Genomic DNA, 17,079 nt, shown 5'->3' with positions numbered 1-17,079 from the left:
TTATATGATAAGTTAAAAAGGTAAATGCATAGGCAATAGTTTATATGGTGTATTTGGCACCTTTCTCTCTTAAGTTATAGTTTCATATAAGAGCTTCTGGTAGTCTGTCGTCCGCAGTTGCCCATTTTATTATTTGATTCATTGAGCATCCTTATACATCTGCTTGTTATTCTGTCTGGTTTACATACTAGTACATATTTTATATGTACTAACGTCCCTACATTCGGGGGCACTACATTTCTGTAAAAATATAGGATCAGGTCTATTGATGAATAAACTTCTATACTAGACACTTGTTCATATTCAGCAAAGCAGTCGGTGAGCTCCTATTTTAACTGAGGCTAATACACGCCGAGTACTATTTAATTGTGTTTCTAGCTATAGTATGGGTATATAGGAGACCTGACCCGGCCACCTTTCCTAGTACAATCATAATTTCTTTTAGAAGCTTCGTAGTTAGAGATAAGTTGTAATTTGTGGTCATAGTTTCACATGTTTGTATCGGATAAGTGTTCAATGGGATAGAATTGATTTGTACATACCCTCTTATCATTGTTCATGAGTAGTAACCCTTCCGCATAATATATATGCCAGTCACATAACTCATGGTCATACGGTTCTTGTCTGTCCCGATTAGGTTAGGGGCGTGACAATTATTTTATTTTATAAGCAGAAAAGGGTCAAAAATACCTCTAAACTATCTGAAATGGATTAAAAAATACCCCTTATTAGTTTTTTGGCTAAAAAATATTCCTCCGTTAAATATTTGGCTAAAAAATGTCCCTCCCTCTAACAGAATTCCACCAAGGACGCCACATAGATTAAAAATGCCACCTGAACATTCTACAAAGGGTCAAAAATACCCCTAAACTATCTAAAATGGATCAAAAATATCTCTCGTTAGTTTTTTTGGCTAAAAAATACCCCTCCGTTAAATTTTTAGCTCAAAAATACCCATCCCTCTAACATACTTACACCATACATGCCACCTGAATAAAAAAGGTCACTTGGACATTCCACATTATCATCTACGTGTAAAATTTCCCTAATCCATCATGTAATGACAACTCAAAAATTAAAAGCTTGATTTTTGGGGTATAATTGAATGAGGAAAGGCATGGATAGTCAGTTGAAAAATATTTGCAGACTAATATTTTATGTAATGACAAATGAGAAAGGCCAAGTCTTGCCTATGTTGCTGAATGATGTGATAAACTTGAGTAAACATTTTGACACTAATCCAACTTCACCAACTTAGAGCCAGCAATGTAGTTTAGAATCCATGAGTTACTGACAGCTACAACTCCATTTGAACTAGCCAAAACTTTTACATCAGATCTTCTATGCTATAATTGAATCTTTTTTTATTTGTTTCTTTGGATCGGATCGGGTCAATTTTAATATTGAGGTTTAGGTTATAATAAGTGGGATGATGGATTAGGGAGATTTTACATGTGGACGGTGATGTGAAATATTCAAGTGATTTTTTTTATTTAGGTGGCATCTTTAGTGTAAGTCTGTTAGAGGGAGAGATATTTTTTAGCAAAAGATTTAACGGAGGAGTATTTTTTATCCAAAAAAAATTAACGAGGGGTATTTTTGATCCATTTCAAATAGTTCAGGGATATTTTTTATCCTTTTTCGTTATATATGTGGACACTGATGTGGAATGTTTAGGTGGTATTTTTAATCTAGGGGGAGTTCTTGGTGAAATTCTATTAGAGGGAGGGGCATTTTTGAGCTAAATATTTAACGGAGGGGTATTTTTGATTCATTTCAGATAGTTCAGGGGTATTTTTGATCCTTGTCCGTTTTATAAGTGTTGTGTGATCATATATTCATGACAACAATACTTTCAAGATTTGCACCACATATAGAATGTCACACAGTCAATGATATTGAAGAAAGTATTAAGATGATGTTATAAAAGGAATAGTACACGATTTTTTATCATAAGAATATTTGTGGTGTCTACATAAACAAAAAAAATGTATAGTTCAAGCACAATTAGATAGATGTATTATGTCACAGATATATTATGATTCTTTTTAGGGGAGGAGGGGGGAGGGGGGAGGAGGGATGTACATGTATTTGTATTCTGTATATATAAATGCATATCTATATGTATTTTATATGGTTTTGAATTTATCTTTAAATTGTTCTATGTCATTCTAGATGATAACATATGTATTTATTTCTATTTCTTATTGTTTAAAATTTGTTTCATGTATTTTTTGATTACCTATATGTATATGTACATAGTTGTCCCTTTTATTATAGAGATTTTGTGTCTTATATGTTTATATATATATACGATTGAGATATGTATTTATGTAAATACATATGCAGATACATATATATGTTTTATAATGTAAATATATATCCAAATCTGTATGGCTATGTATTTTTATATATATTTTGAATATGTTTATGTGATATATATTTTTGTCTTTTCAAAATAAAAGTTAGAGATAGAAGAGTTAAAAAACAAAAAAAAAAGTGAAAAGGAAAAAAAAAAGAAATAGAAGCTAGAAATAAAAGTGTAAAAGTAAAAGAAAAAAAGAAACAAAAAATAGAAAAAGGAAGAAACCAAAACTAGGAAAAGGAAAAAAAGATATGAGAAAGGAAAAACAAGAAAACGAAAAGAAAAAATAAAGAAAAAAACAAAAAAGAAAAAAAAAGAGAAATAGAAGAAAGAAAATTAAATGGAAAGAAAAAATAAAAAACAAAAAAAATTAAAATAAAAAAATAAGATGAAAAAAAAACTAACAAGAAAAAAAAGTTAGAGATATAAGAAAGTGAAAGAAAGGAAAAAATAATGATGACGTTTTATTTCAAAATTTTGAAGATCATGAAGATAATTATCTTTAAATATAAAAAATAATGAAAAAGAACAAAAATAAAGAAAAAAAATAAAAAGGCAAAAAAAGAAGAGAAATAGAAGAGAAAAAATAAAGTGAAAAATAAAATAAAATAAACAAATAAAATAATTAAAAAAATAATAAAAAGTTGAAGATACAACTATATTGGGGAAAGTGAAAAATATAAAAAAATAAAGTATTGAGAGTAAAAAAGACGTTCATCTAGTTAATAAATAAAATAATATTATTCTTACTATAAATTATAATTTTATAAAAAATGTTATTATTTATTATAATTATAATATTAAATATGCTACTTTCTATAATTTTTTTAAAATTATATCATTAGTGAGTACATAGTAAGCTTTTTATGGGCAACAAGAACATTATTAGCATAATTTTACAACATTAGCATGTTATTATTTCTTTGTAGAAATCGTTTTCAGTTCTATTCGTTTTTAACAAGAGGAATATTGTCTTATTGATTACCTACCACTACTCCTATTCTAGTACTACTACTATATTTTATACTATGCCCATTGCTGTGCCAATAATTCAATTAGCCGACTTCAGCTCCTATACATGAAAGTGACGATTGATCGGTCCACTCCACTATCTTCATCACCATGAGGGGCCACGCGTCTTATTAGAAAATGCCCAACTTTCATTTTTCTATTGGCTTATTTATTACTTCAATCTTCATTATCAATTAATTAACTAGTATAGGTATCCGTGATAGTTTGTATGATCTTATAAAATCATATTAGCTCATTTGTTTACACTTAATATAGGTTTGAATCTGAATGATTTAGAATTCAAATCATTAAGTGTATTTATTTTTTATTAAGATTTTAGCTCTTAATAGATCTGAATAGGTATAGGTGTGAAGAGGTATTCTGATGTTGGATAATATTTACCGCCACTCTATTCATAATAATCATCCGTCACCACCTCTGCCACCATCATCATTGTCAACCATCACCAACCACCTCCACCATCACAATCATCATCGACAACAAATATCGGTACCAACCACTATTGTCAATCGCTACCACACCTACTACCTCTATTATTCTAATTATATTTACCGCCACCACCGCTGTCAATAACACCACCATCATCAATCACTACTGGTCAATCCCTACTATCGACCAACTTATCTATCACAACTAGTACCACCGCTAACTGCGACCACTAATACATCACAACCTCCACACATTCTTCGGCAACCACCACCATTGTCACTAGTAACGCTATCTCTACCATCACTTCAATTACTATCATCGCTACAATTTATCTCTACTAACAACCTTCTCCACCATTACAACTAACAACATCTCCAACTAGCACCAACATATTGTCAACCATCATGCATTTATTTTTCAGCCATCACAATTAACACCTCCAACTACTAACATCAAGCAACGTCACATCATAACCACCACCACCACTATCAACCGCTACCATCATAACATCACTATAATACCAACCATCACAACTATCACCACTAATATTACTAATCACTAACATCAATCATTGTCACCGCGACCATCATTATAAACCATCTCCACTATCACTAACAAACATAAATATTTTTTTCAATCAAATAATATAATTTTGTTGTATTAAATTACATACGTTTCTGATATATAATTAGTTTTTTATTTGAATTGTATTTTTTATTTTATTATATATACAAATAATTTTTTTTGTACATTCATATATTGAAAAACAGACAGTCTTAATCATTCAATTTTCAGATATAGAGACAACATCTTAATCATTCAGACGTCTGAATCTTCAAAAAAACAAATGCAACCTAAATCAATGTTATTATTATATTATTTTTAATATATGCCTAATTTACTATCAATCCAATCACAATCAAGTTGATATGAATAAATACAAATTTGTAATTTTCATAAAAAAATACATATTTAATTATAGAGTATTCATTAATATTGTTATAAATATATTACCATATATAGTAAATGTGTGTTTTATCATATATAGTGAATATTTATTTTATCATATATTGTGAATGTCTATTTATGAAAAAGTTAAAAACTCCAAGGTTAGTTTTCTCCTATAAATAAAGAGGGTTTCATTCATTGTAATTTACCCATCAAGAGATCTCTCAAGAGAAATGATAATAACTCTCTCTTCTCTCTCTATTCTTCTTCTTCTTTGTTTTATATTTCATAACTCATTATCGATACGAGACTCTACCAAATAAGGTGAGATTATAAATCTAAAGGTAATGTCATGGTTAGTAATTCCTTATGTTATTTGTCTTTTTCTATTAATGATATAATTATTATTGAATTTAAGGAAAAATAATTAGTTTGGAATCACTTATGTATTAAATTTGTTCATGAAGAACAACATTGTTAAAAAATATGATGATGAATTTAAGTCTCATCTTATTAAAAGAGTAAGACATTAGGTTAAAGGTTCCAATGCATCATGATGATAAGATGTTGAGTTCAAATTCCATCGAGTTATAGCCTAAGACGCCTTTTTATATGGATAAGATATTGAGTTTGAATCTCAATACATCATATTGATGATATTATGATGGCTAAGGCAAGATAATGATTGCATGTGAAAAGTCATGAGACATGTCCCAATGAATATGCTCTATTCTCCGAAGTGAATGTGGTAGCAGTGAATAATATATCTTAAGAAGACAAGTGATTTAATGTACAAATATAAGTGTGAAGGGGCAGTATGATAATAATCATCAAAAGTGATAATATTTTCACACGCTTATTATAACTATAAGATATGTTGGAGAAAAATTCTCTATATTATATGTATGCCTCAATTTACTCCTGAAGTAGCAATATCTTGAAAGAGGTTCTAATCTATCATAATTTGTTAGACTTAAAGCATGATTATATTTCATTTCTAAAAAATGAGAATTTTGATCGTTATAAGCACAAATCCATTCCCTGAGGTGAATGCGATAGTATTTGTAAAGCTTATTAATACAAACGTGCACTTGATTGTGATGGTATCACAACTCACCTCTGAAAAATGTAGAATAATTGAGAAGAGTTATTTTGAAATCTACTCCTGAAGTAGTAACTCTAAAATTTATTCATGTAATAGTAAATCTGAAATTTATTGAAGAAAAAAATACATGCCATGGTAAACTGGAGTTTACTAGTACAAATAAATTCATAAGTTGATATGAACGATTATGACATTCCAAAGATATGCATATTAATTATTAAACAAATATTGAGAATCAGAAAATTTTTCATGAACTTTTAATGTTGTTTGTTCTCATGATAAGTTAGTTGAACCAATTACTATTGGGATTTGATCCCTCGAAATCTGAAAAATATAAAAGATGAATATGGGCCCTTCACCGTCATGTGATCTATAGATGCATCGATATAAGATGATCACTTGTACGTTTATTGTCAACATACAGTTTGACATTCATAAAGTTGTTGCATAATAAAATTGAGTTAAGAGCATAATTTTCAAACTGTGCAATTAAAGACAATTCATCTAATAATATCGATTTGGCATTGAATGCCTTTGATAAATACTTGAACCATTGCTAATGAGAACAAAAGTTTTATGTGTTGGCTTGAAATATTATATACAAAAGTACTTGCATGCATCAAATCAATAAATCATGATTAATTCCCTCTCAAAGTTTGTTTTGAGTCAGGAACCGCATGTTATCCATCTAATATTTTTGATGTGCGATATACGATTAATGAATATACCATGATACACAAAGATGATTCCTCAAAAAAGATGGAGGATGTACATTAATTTTTCTAACAGAAGTGGGAGATTATAAGCAGCTATGAAATATGTTAGGAATTATCATCAGAGCCTAATTTAAAAAATAATTCAAGTCAAATATAAAAAATATCTCATATTTAAGCTGCAGTGTTCCTATTTTATGTCCCTAAAGGACAAAGTCTACATATACATAAAACATCGTAGACCAATCGGTTCTAAATGAAATAATTTTTTTAAAAAATAAAGAACAAATAATCATAATAAGAAGACAATATGTTCTTGAACAACCACTACTAGAAAACATCATTTTTCCGACAGCTGATGTAGTCAGAATGTGGTCGAAAAATAAGGTAGTTTCGACTACTTTCCGACTGTTCATTGTAGTCGAAATATAGCTTGTCGAAAAAAAATTTCCGACTATTCTAGTCGGACATTTAATAAATAATTATTTAATAATTATAAATCATCTGACTATAGTAGTCAAAAATTTAATAAATAATTATTTAATAATTATAATTATTCCAACTAATATAGTCAAAAAATTAATAAATAGTTATTTAATAATTATAATTATTCCGACTACTATAATCGAAAAGTTAATATATTATTTAATAATTATAATTATTACGACTACTATAGTCAAAATATTAATAAATAATTATTTAATAATTATAATTTCTCCGACTACTGTAGTTGGAAACTTAATGTATAATTATTTAATAATTATAATTTTTTCGATTACTGTAGTCGAAATTATTTAATAATTATTGTTCCGACTACTATAGTCGAAACTTAATAAATATTATTTAATAATTATTGTTCCGACTACTTTAGTCAGAATTTTAATAAAAATATTCACCTATTAATTATATAATTAAATCTTGCATTAGCTTACATTGCTCCCAGATTATAAATAATATGACTAATGTATTTTTCACAGTAGGATCAAACACGACAACGAAAAAATTTTATAAATGTAACCACTTTAAAACATCCAAAACAAACATCAAATCAAATAGTTTAAACATCTAAATGTCACAACAAAAAACAAGAACAATAATTACAATCTAATTATCATCAGATTCACTCTCTTCCTCATCATGAAATACTTGAGACATATGTTGCTTAACCAACTCCTCAAATTTAGCAAATTTAACATCGTTAGCTGCACATTGCTGCGTCAGTTCCACAATTTGCTTTTTCATCGCTTTCATTTCTTCCATAGTTTGCAAAGTAGGAGAGAAACTGAAAAACAACAAAGGACTACTCGAGGATTGGAGAACCCCTGTCCCGTAGGTTCTACCTTTCTTTGGACCACCTAACACAACTGTCCACATATTAGTCATATCTGCAGGTGATGGATGGACCATGGTACCATCCTCTGAAGTAGGTTGGATTTGACGCTAATTTTCTATGCTTTTTTGAATTTTTTTCTGAAAGAAAAATTATTTATCAGTATGTAAACAAGCGAAGTTGAGTAATAATAAAATAATGTATGTAAAAGTTATTATCTTAGGTACGCATTCTTAGCACGTATTTCTAACCAATCTCCTCTTGTACCGTCCTTTTTCTTACCATGCATCTCTTCGTAGACCTCAGGAAAAGTAGGCTTTTTTCCCTATTTTCATATTCCTGAAATTTTTTAATAAAAGAGATAATGCAAGTATGAACTAACTGTTGTCATTGAAAAGTTTCACTAGCATAGCTTAGGAAAACACAACACTCAGTAGCGATCGCATCAGTATTTTTTCATTACCCTCCAAATGAAAGAAAGTCATTTACTATAGTGATTCAATTCATTATCACTGAATACACATACAATACACAGCTTCATGGAGTAAACTGGTTAATATCAACAAACTCTCATAGATTAGATTGTTGATATTAACCAGATTGTTGATATTAATAAGGAAAGACAAAAAAAATGAAGAAAACACCAATGGTATTGCAGATATAAGATCTAGGGAAAAAATTGGTGAAATCCCACTATCCATAGATTACATTGGAATCATGGATGTGTCCAGATGTAATAAACAACTTAATAAGGTACAATCCTAAGCAACATTATCATAGTGCAACTTAGAAGTACCCAGAGACAAATAAGCTCAAATGTACACTGCAGGACTAAGCTTTATAGGCATTTGAATACAAAATAAATATGGAGACATAGTATATGAAAGAGCTAAGGGGATAGGATGGGATACTAATATAGAGGCTGAAGCTAAAGCTATTCAAGAAGCTCTGCATTACAGTTAAGAGAAATGGATACATGAAGTGGTTGTAGAACCAGATTGGTCTCACAAAGATAATCATTAGGTAGTGGAGAGTACCTTGAATTGTTCGTAAAACTTGAAGGTGCATTCTGCAAGCTGCTAGACTGCTAAATACAACATTACTTTCTAAAATTCAAGGCAACACAGTAAACCCTGAAGCAGACCCATGTATCTCACTATGACCATCCCTTAAAAGCTGCAGAGACGCAAGTTAATTTCCATTGTTTTAAAGCTTAAAGCCATCATAAATAATTATTTAAATTTAAATCAGTGATTACATCTCATTTCACTTTATTCATCACTCACTAAATATAAAATTATTAGATGCATAGACGGGTATTATGTGTGTATATGCTCCTGCACATTGAGTTTAAGGAAAGTTAGGATGGCAGCCCATGCTCCTACACATTGAGTCTAAGGACAGTTAGGATGGCAGCCCAAAAAAGTTGTGATTTGAGAATTATGAGGTGCCGAAGAGATCAAGAAACAAACATTAGACAAGAATACAACTAACACAGCCTTGATGGGTGCACTCAGTTTCAAATTCCAGACAGATAGTGCTAAAAGGAATAGTATTTTCATCATCTCTTGTAGTACATTACCATAGACAGTGTCCTGCTAGAATTTACAAAGCTTGTTCCCCAGCTATCACGTAACTAGCAAACAATCATTGCATTTACTACTATTACAATTTCCATCAGCCAAATTTTGCCTATGTGATTCTTAGGAATCGTACTGTTATTTGAGATGGAAAAAAACAATATGAATTCTAAGGTATTAGGAAAGATAATCACGGTATAAATCTTGCATAATATAAACCCTTGTTTACTTATTATGAATTCTTATTTCATAAAGAACTAGCTTAAGTGCATCTCGACTATTCCATCGCATACCAGGTAACTTTTCCCACCAAGGCTAAGCAGCCTATTACTTATTATTCTCACATCCTCTCCAGATAATTATGTATATATGGGAATCTACTGTATTGTTTATACCAAACACAAGCAACATAACTACCCCTGTTCTTCTGTATTAGCTATACTTGGAAAAAGACCAAAAACACCCATGTTATACTGGTTCTTCTCAAGCCCTTCAAGAATGTTAGGAGCATAATTGCAAAAAAAATCTCATTCAATTTAAAAACAACCACATGTTTTAGATTGTGTAACCAATATACCAATTTTTCAAACATTGAACCAATATACAACAAAAAGAAGCATATGCACTAACTCATCCAATTATTGTTAGTCATTGTATTAAAATCATAGTAATATAATCGTCGCACAAGTTGCCTGCAAACCAAATCACACTGTATGATTTATTTCTCTAACTCAAACTAAAGGAATCTAACAAAACAAATACTAGACTGAATCCAGCTTAGCTAATAAGCTGGACATAAACATCTAAATTGAAGCAGCATATGACAACATCTAGTTATGCAGACAATTCACATGTTGCAGAAGAATTAACAAGAAGCAATGGAACAGTTTCCAGTGGAATAATAACCAAGTAAATTGCAAAAATAGAGCTAAGCTAGACTAAGAACTAATTATGGATAAGATATTTTTCATATGTGTAGCAAAATGGAAATGAATCAGTACAATTTATAGTATTTCAACTGTAGCTAACTTATCCTAATCCTTAAGGGATAAGGCTGAAATCGTACTACCTCTGTAGGAATGTCCCCTGGACTAGAAAGGGACCCTTGAAAAATTGTGGATTCCTAATGTGTATTTAAATTAACTTAGGGACCAAAAAAAATGACTTAACCAAAAATAGAAACTACAGTTACTTAACAGAATTAACGGCTAGGTACAACAACGCAAGCTAAGGGTACTACTCTCTTCAGCCACTATTTTTCTGTTCTTCAGCTCGTGATAGCTTCATCTCCATTATTTCTCCTCCCTTTGAAACTTCCTTGTCCTCAAGAAAGAATGATGGAAATCTGATCTTCATCACTTGATAATCTTCCCATGCGACATGCTCCTTGGCCATGTTCTTCCACTGAATCAAAAATTGAGGGATGGCCTTATTTCCCCTCTTTATCATCCTTCTTTCTAGTATATTATCAGGTTCCTCACAGTAAGGACTAGCTGGATCAACAATTGGGGGATGAGTGAAGTGGCTAAGGACCTTATAACAAAGTTTTAACTGAGAGACATGGAAGGTTGGGTGGATTGACACTTGAGGGGGTAGAGAAAATTTGTAGGCCACTAACCCCACCCTTTGCATGGTATGGTAAGGTCTATAAAACTTGGCTGATAGTTTGGTGAAAGCTTGATTAGAGAGGGTGGCTTGTCTGTACGGTTGTATTTTGAGGTGTGCCTATTCTCCTACTTGCAATTGTCTATTACTTCTTCATTTGTTAGCTAAGGACTGCATCCTTTGTTGTGCCCTTTGCAAATGATATTGGAGCATCTGAGATTTGAGTTCCCTGGTTATTAAGCTCCTATCTATCTCTTCATCTATAACTTCTCCTGCGTCGTAAGGGAGATGGAGTGGTGGTGGTTGACCATATAGGGCCTCATAAGGGGTGGTCTGAATAGCTTAATAAAATAGGGTGTTGTACCACCACTCTGTCATAGGTAACTAGAGGGATCAATCTGATTGACTATCAGAACAAAAGCAACTTAATAGGTCTCTAAGGTTCTATTGAGCACCTCTGTTTGGCCATCAAATTGAGGGTGGGCAGTTGAAGTACTCAAGGTTACTCCATGTGCTGAGAATAACTCTTGCCAAAACCTACTAAGAAAAATAGGGTCTCTACCACTGACTATATTCTCAGGCATGCCATGTAGTTTAAAAACTTGATCAAGGAAAACTTGAGCTACAGTCACAGCTGTGTAGGGATGACTGAGTGTTATGAAGTGGATGTTTTTGGTCAATCTATCTACCACTACCAGGATGGTAGTCTTACCCTTAGACTTTGGCAACCCATCAATGAAGTTCATGCTGATGTTGGACCAAGTAGAAGTAGGGATTGCCAAGGGCTATAGGAAGCCAGGTGACGCTGCAGCATCATATTTACTCCTTTGACATATGGAACAACTCCTAACATAATTGTTAACATCCTCTCTTAGATTTTTTCAATAGAACATGTGTGACAGCCTCCTGTAAGTATTTTCCATTCCATAATGACCACTACCAAGAGTATTATGCCATGACTGCATGATGTCTTGCCTGAGTTGCTTATCCTTCCCTATCACTAACCTTCCATATCTCTTGAGTTGTTGGTTATAGTAGGTGAACCCTTTCTGATCTCCATCCTGATCTATCAGTTTTTGGAGCAGTTCCTTGAGTTTTTCATCATCATCCCAACTTGCCTTAATCCTATGGAAGAGATTGGTTCCTACAAAGATTACTGATAATAGAAACAAGTGAGCAGCTGGCACTCTTGAGAGGGAGTCAACAGCTTTATTCTCCCTTCCTTTCTTGTATTCAATATGAAAATCAAACTGCATGAGCTTTGCTATCCACTTCATCTTAGTACTAGTGTGAAGTTTTTGATCAGGTAAAAACTTGAGGGCTTTTTGATCTGTCCTTACAACAAATTATCTTCCCAACAAGTATTATGACCATTTGGTTACTACCAAGACTAGAGCCAAGAGCTCTTGGTCATAAACAGATAAAACCTGATGCCTTGATGATAACCCCTTGCCCAGGTATGCTAACGGATGCCCTTCCTGCATCAATGCTGCACCTTTACCAATGTCACATGCATCAGTTTCTACCATAAATTTGAATGTACTACTGGACAAGCTAAGTACGGGTGCACGAGTTAAAGCTTCCTTAAGCTGATTGAAAGCCTGTGTAGCCTTATCACTCCAAATGAACCCTTCTTTTTTGAGAAGTTCAGTGAGAGGCTTGCTTATCCAACCATACCTCCTAATGAACCTCCTATAATAGCCAGCTAGACCCAAGAATCCTCTTAGTTCCTTAACAGATTTAGGAATTGGCCACTTTTGCACAGCTTCATTCTTCTTAGGGTCAGTAGTTACACCTTCTGCAGAGATGAAATGCCCTAAGTATTCTACCTTGGTAGAACCAAAAGAATATTTTCCTTTCCTAACAAAAAGCTGATGTTTAATGAGCAGGTCAAACACCTCTCAGGTGTTGCAAATGTTCTTTCATGTTTCTGCTGTAAACAAGAATATTATCAAAGAAAAATAGGATGAATTTCTTGAGGTATTCTTTAAAAACATAATTCATGAGACCTTGGAAGCTTAAGGAGGCATTAGTGAGGCCAAAAGGAATCACTAAGTACTTATAGTGACCAGAATGTGTCCTGAAAGCAGTCTTCTGCACATCTTCTTGAGCCATCCTTATCTGATGATAGCCTGACCTCAAGTCAAGCTTAGTGTACACCTTGGAACCACCCAACTCATCCAACAGTTCCTCAATGATGGGGATAGGGAACTTATCTTTGATAGTGATCTTATTTAAGGCTCTATAATCCACACACAACCTCCAAGAGCCATCCTTCTTACCTACTAGCACCACTAGTGAGGCATAAGGGCTACAACTAGGTTGTATTATGCGTTGATCCAACATCTCTTGTAACAACTTTTCAATTATGTCTTCTGTCTTGATGAATACCTGTAGGGTCTAGTGTTTACAGGATTGCTGCCCTTTTGTAGTAGAATCCTATGATCAAATGTGGCCCTGGATGGAGGGAGTTGTTGAGGGTGCCCAAACAATATATGAACAAGGTCACAATCTCTAGGTGGATATCATCTGATTCTTCTTCAGTGAGGGATTCTGCTGGTAAAACCCTGATCATGAACAAATGACCACTATTGTGAGTCATCTTGTCCAACCCATTTGCATCCATTATCTTAGTGGTTTCCCTGACTCCTTGTAACTGTACCTTTTGGTCCTGATACATAAAGGATAGTGCAAGTTTCTGAAAATTCATCTAAAGATCACCTAATAACAATAACCACTGCACTCCAAAATCATATCATAAGACCTCAAAGGAAGAAGTAGGAAGCTGTCTATAAAAGTAGTTCCTTGCATCATCCATGTGAACCCTCTACACACCTTATTGGTTTGTCTGTTTCCTCCACCAGCAACATTAATAAACTGAGTACTTCCTAGGTCAACTAAGATATTGAGAGGTTTTTTCTCACTGTACCCTTTCACTCTTAGTGTGTGAAAACTAGGAAGTCCATTCAAGGCATGAATGGATATTTCACATTTCTCCCCCACTCCTTCTACCTCTATCACAGTCACAATTGGTTCTTCAGGCTGTGCTTTTTCTTCTTTTAGCTCACTATCATCCATTTCCAACAAATAAAGTTGCTTAGAGGTGCTGCACTTGTGCCCAGGGACAAACTTTTCATCACAGAAGAAGCAAAGTCCCTTTTATCTCTTCTCACTCATCTTAGCTGGAGTAAGCCTCTTAGTATTACTTCTATTGAGATCTACAGTGTTATCCCTTTTTGGTGGTTGATAATCTTTCCTATGGGTTCTACCCCTGTGACTAGTCCCAAAAGATGACCCTTTGCTCTGACTAATACCCCCACTATACATTGTAAACCTGGTCAATTTGAGTTGAGCATTAACTTGCAATTTTGTATTCCTGGATAATTGATAGGCTTAAGGGAGGGAATGGGGTCTATGATTCTTGACAGCTAACCCGATCTCTGGTTTCAACCCAGTGATATAGGAACTAAGAGCATACTCAGGAGGTAGAGTCAACCTAGTCATGATTCTATCAAACTCCTTCTGATACTCTTCTACTGACCCAGTTTGCTTTACTAATTTCAACTCAGTCATGGGGTCTGAGTACTCAGCCCCAAATCGTTCCATCAAGGCATAAACAGATTCTTCCCATGAAGGAGGAGGAAGATGATCCCTACTCCTTACATAAGCCAAATGCCACTCAATTACCATATCATCAAAATGGACAAATGCTACTTTAACTTTTAAATTATAATCTACATTATCCAAGGAAAAGAATTGTTCTACCTTGTAAAGCAAAGTTCTCAACCGAGTACCATTGAATCTAGGGAACTTCAGCTTGGTCATTCTTGACATTGTTGGACCTCCTGCATGATGCTGACCTTGAATTGGTGGACCGGTATTTCTCTCAACTCCAGATGTTTCTCCTGATGTTTGCCCAACTTGGGCAGGTTGTGGAACTGGTCCCATGGTCGCAGCATATTGAGGCATAGATCCCAACCCCATGTGAACTCTAGCTGGAGAACAAGAGGGTATTGGAGGCCTTCTAGTAGAAGGAGGTAACTAAGCCATGGGATTCCCTGAAGGGGTATCAACCTCGTTACCTTTATCTTGCCCTTCAAAACTCTTACCCCTATCGAACCTTCTAGTTTCCTCTATAGATTTCTTCAACTCAGCCAAAGCCTTCTCATGTTGAGCCTCTAGCTGATTCTGTCTAACATTAAAGTTGGCAATCTCCAACGTTATCCTCTCGAACATTGACTTAATTTCATCCATATCTGTAGACATAGCTATCCCACAGAGCTCAAGTAAGTTCTCTGATACCAAATGTTGCAGAGCAATTAACAAAAAGCAATGGAACAGTGTTCCAATGGAAAATAACCAGGTAAATTGCAAAAATGGAGCTAAGCTAGACTAAGAACTAATCTCAGAACTAATTAAGGCTAAGATATTTTTCATATGTGTTAGCAAAATGGAAATAACTCAGTACAATTTATAGTATTTCAACCTTAGCTGACTCATCCTAATCCTTAAGGGATAAGGCTGAAATTCTACTACCTCTGCAGGAATGTTCTTTGGACTAGAAAGGGACCCTTGAACAATTGTGGATTCCTAATGTGTATTTAAATTAACTTAGGGACCAAAATAAAAAAGGACTTAACCATAAATAGAAACTATAGTTACTTAACAGAATTAACAGCTAGGTACAACAACGCAAACTAAGGGTACTACTCTCTTCAGCCACTGTTTTCCTGTTCTTCAGCTGGTGACAACTTCATCTGCATCATCACACCTTAGTTATTTTCAATTTCAGTGTTAGATCTACCACTGGTGTGTTTTGGGTTAGTGTTAGAGCTTGAGTTTCTGCCTCCCCTGCTTCTACTTTTGGTAGTAGGGTACTGTTGAATGTTTGCGTCTTCGAATAATCAGTGTTTAGCATTAAGTGTTCATATATGTGATATCAGGAACTCTACTGGTAACCCCCCTCTTTAGATTCTCTCGAGTTAAATATACTTTTCTGGCCACTAACCATACAACGCATTGCACCTTAGAGGATGCATTTACTTCCCAAAACACCTTTTTCTCCAAAGAAACTAAAAGTGCAACTGGTTATACCCCCAACCCCAACCCCTCCACACACACACTAAGCAAAAACTAAGAAGCAGATCGAAATTCAAACTAAAAGTGCAACTGATTATATTCAGCTGAATTTCATTTCAATTAATTTAAAACTAATTAAGTAATCAATCAATTACAATAAAATTTTTAACTAATTTATTCAGACTGCTCCACATCGTTCCATTCGGGTCCAATTAGAATCTAATTTTTCAAAAGTTATAGTAAAAAAATAGCTGTGAATAATTAAATCCCTGCAAAATCTAGTAATCAAAATACAAAAATACTTACAGATCGAAATTCAACAGAAAAGGTTTGGAGTTTTGTACCTGATTTGGTTCCCTTTCACTCTGCTTTAGCTTCAATCGGCTATAAAAACGTCTGCGTACAGATCTCAAAGACGGGATGGCCGTCTAAGGGAGATGAGGCCGGAGCTACACCGAAGAAGTACTTCAATCGGGTGAAATTGACAACGCAGTGAGACCCTAGGTTTTTTCAGAGAGAGAGAGGCACGGTTGTGACACAAAGATAATTGGGAAAGTTTTGATATATTTAATTTATATTTTATATAAATTATTTAATAATAAAATATAAGTTTCTGACTACTTCTGACGTAGTAATTGCGTTGAGTATTGCCCAACAAATTGTTTATCAATGACCGAAGAATATGAACTTTCTACTTATGATCGTGACGAATTGAATTATAATCAAATCGCTTTGGATCGCTTACCAATGTCAGTAATTGATGATTACACAATTCGAATAATTTCGAATTTACTTCAAATAAACAATGAATAAATCCCTAATTTGATTCGAAAAAAATTACGAATTACGAAGGAGTCACCCCTATTTCGCTGTCCAGGGAGCTGTTGACTAAT

At 33.5% G+C, this 17,079-nt stretch overlaps 1 long non-coding RNA gene across 2 annotated transcripts; it reads right to left on the bottom strand.

Annotated features, from left to right (window-relative positions):
* Positions 1–7,574: 7,574 nt before the first annotated feature.
* LOC107842293 lies at positions 7,575–16,820 on the bottom strand. 2 transcript variants are annotated; one of them, XR_001665697.2, is made up of 3 exons: positions 16,531–16,753; positions 14,873–15,375; positions 7,575–9,098 (listed from the first exon to the last, which is right to left on the bottom strand). It is a non-coding gene; the product is annotated as an uncharacterized LOC107842293 (long non-coding RNA). The 2 variants fall into 2 exon arrangements; XR_001665696.2 differs by lacking the exon at positions 14,873–15,375 and having other exon boundaries at positions 16,531–16,820.
* Positions 16,821–17,079: the final 259 nt, after the last annotated feature.

Source organism: Capsicum annuum, chromosome 9 (assembly GCF_002878395.1).
Source record: "Capsicum annuum cultivar UCD-10X-F1 chromosome 9, UCD10Xv1.1, whole genome shotgun sequence".
Lineage (NCBI taxonomy): Eukaryota > Viridiplantae > Streptophyta > Magnoliopsida > Solanales > Solanaceae > Capsicum > Capsicum annuum.
This window is presented reverse-complemented; position numbering and strand designations above follow the sequence as displayed.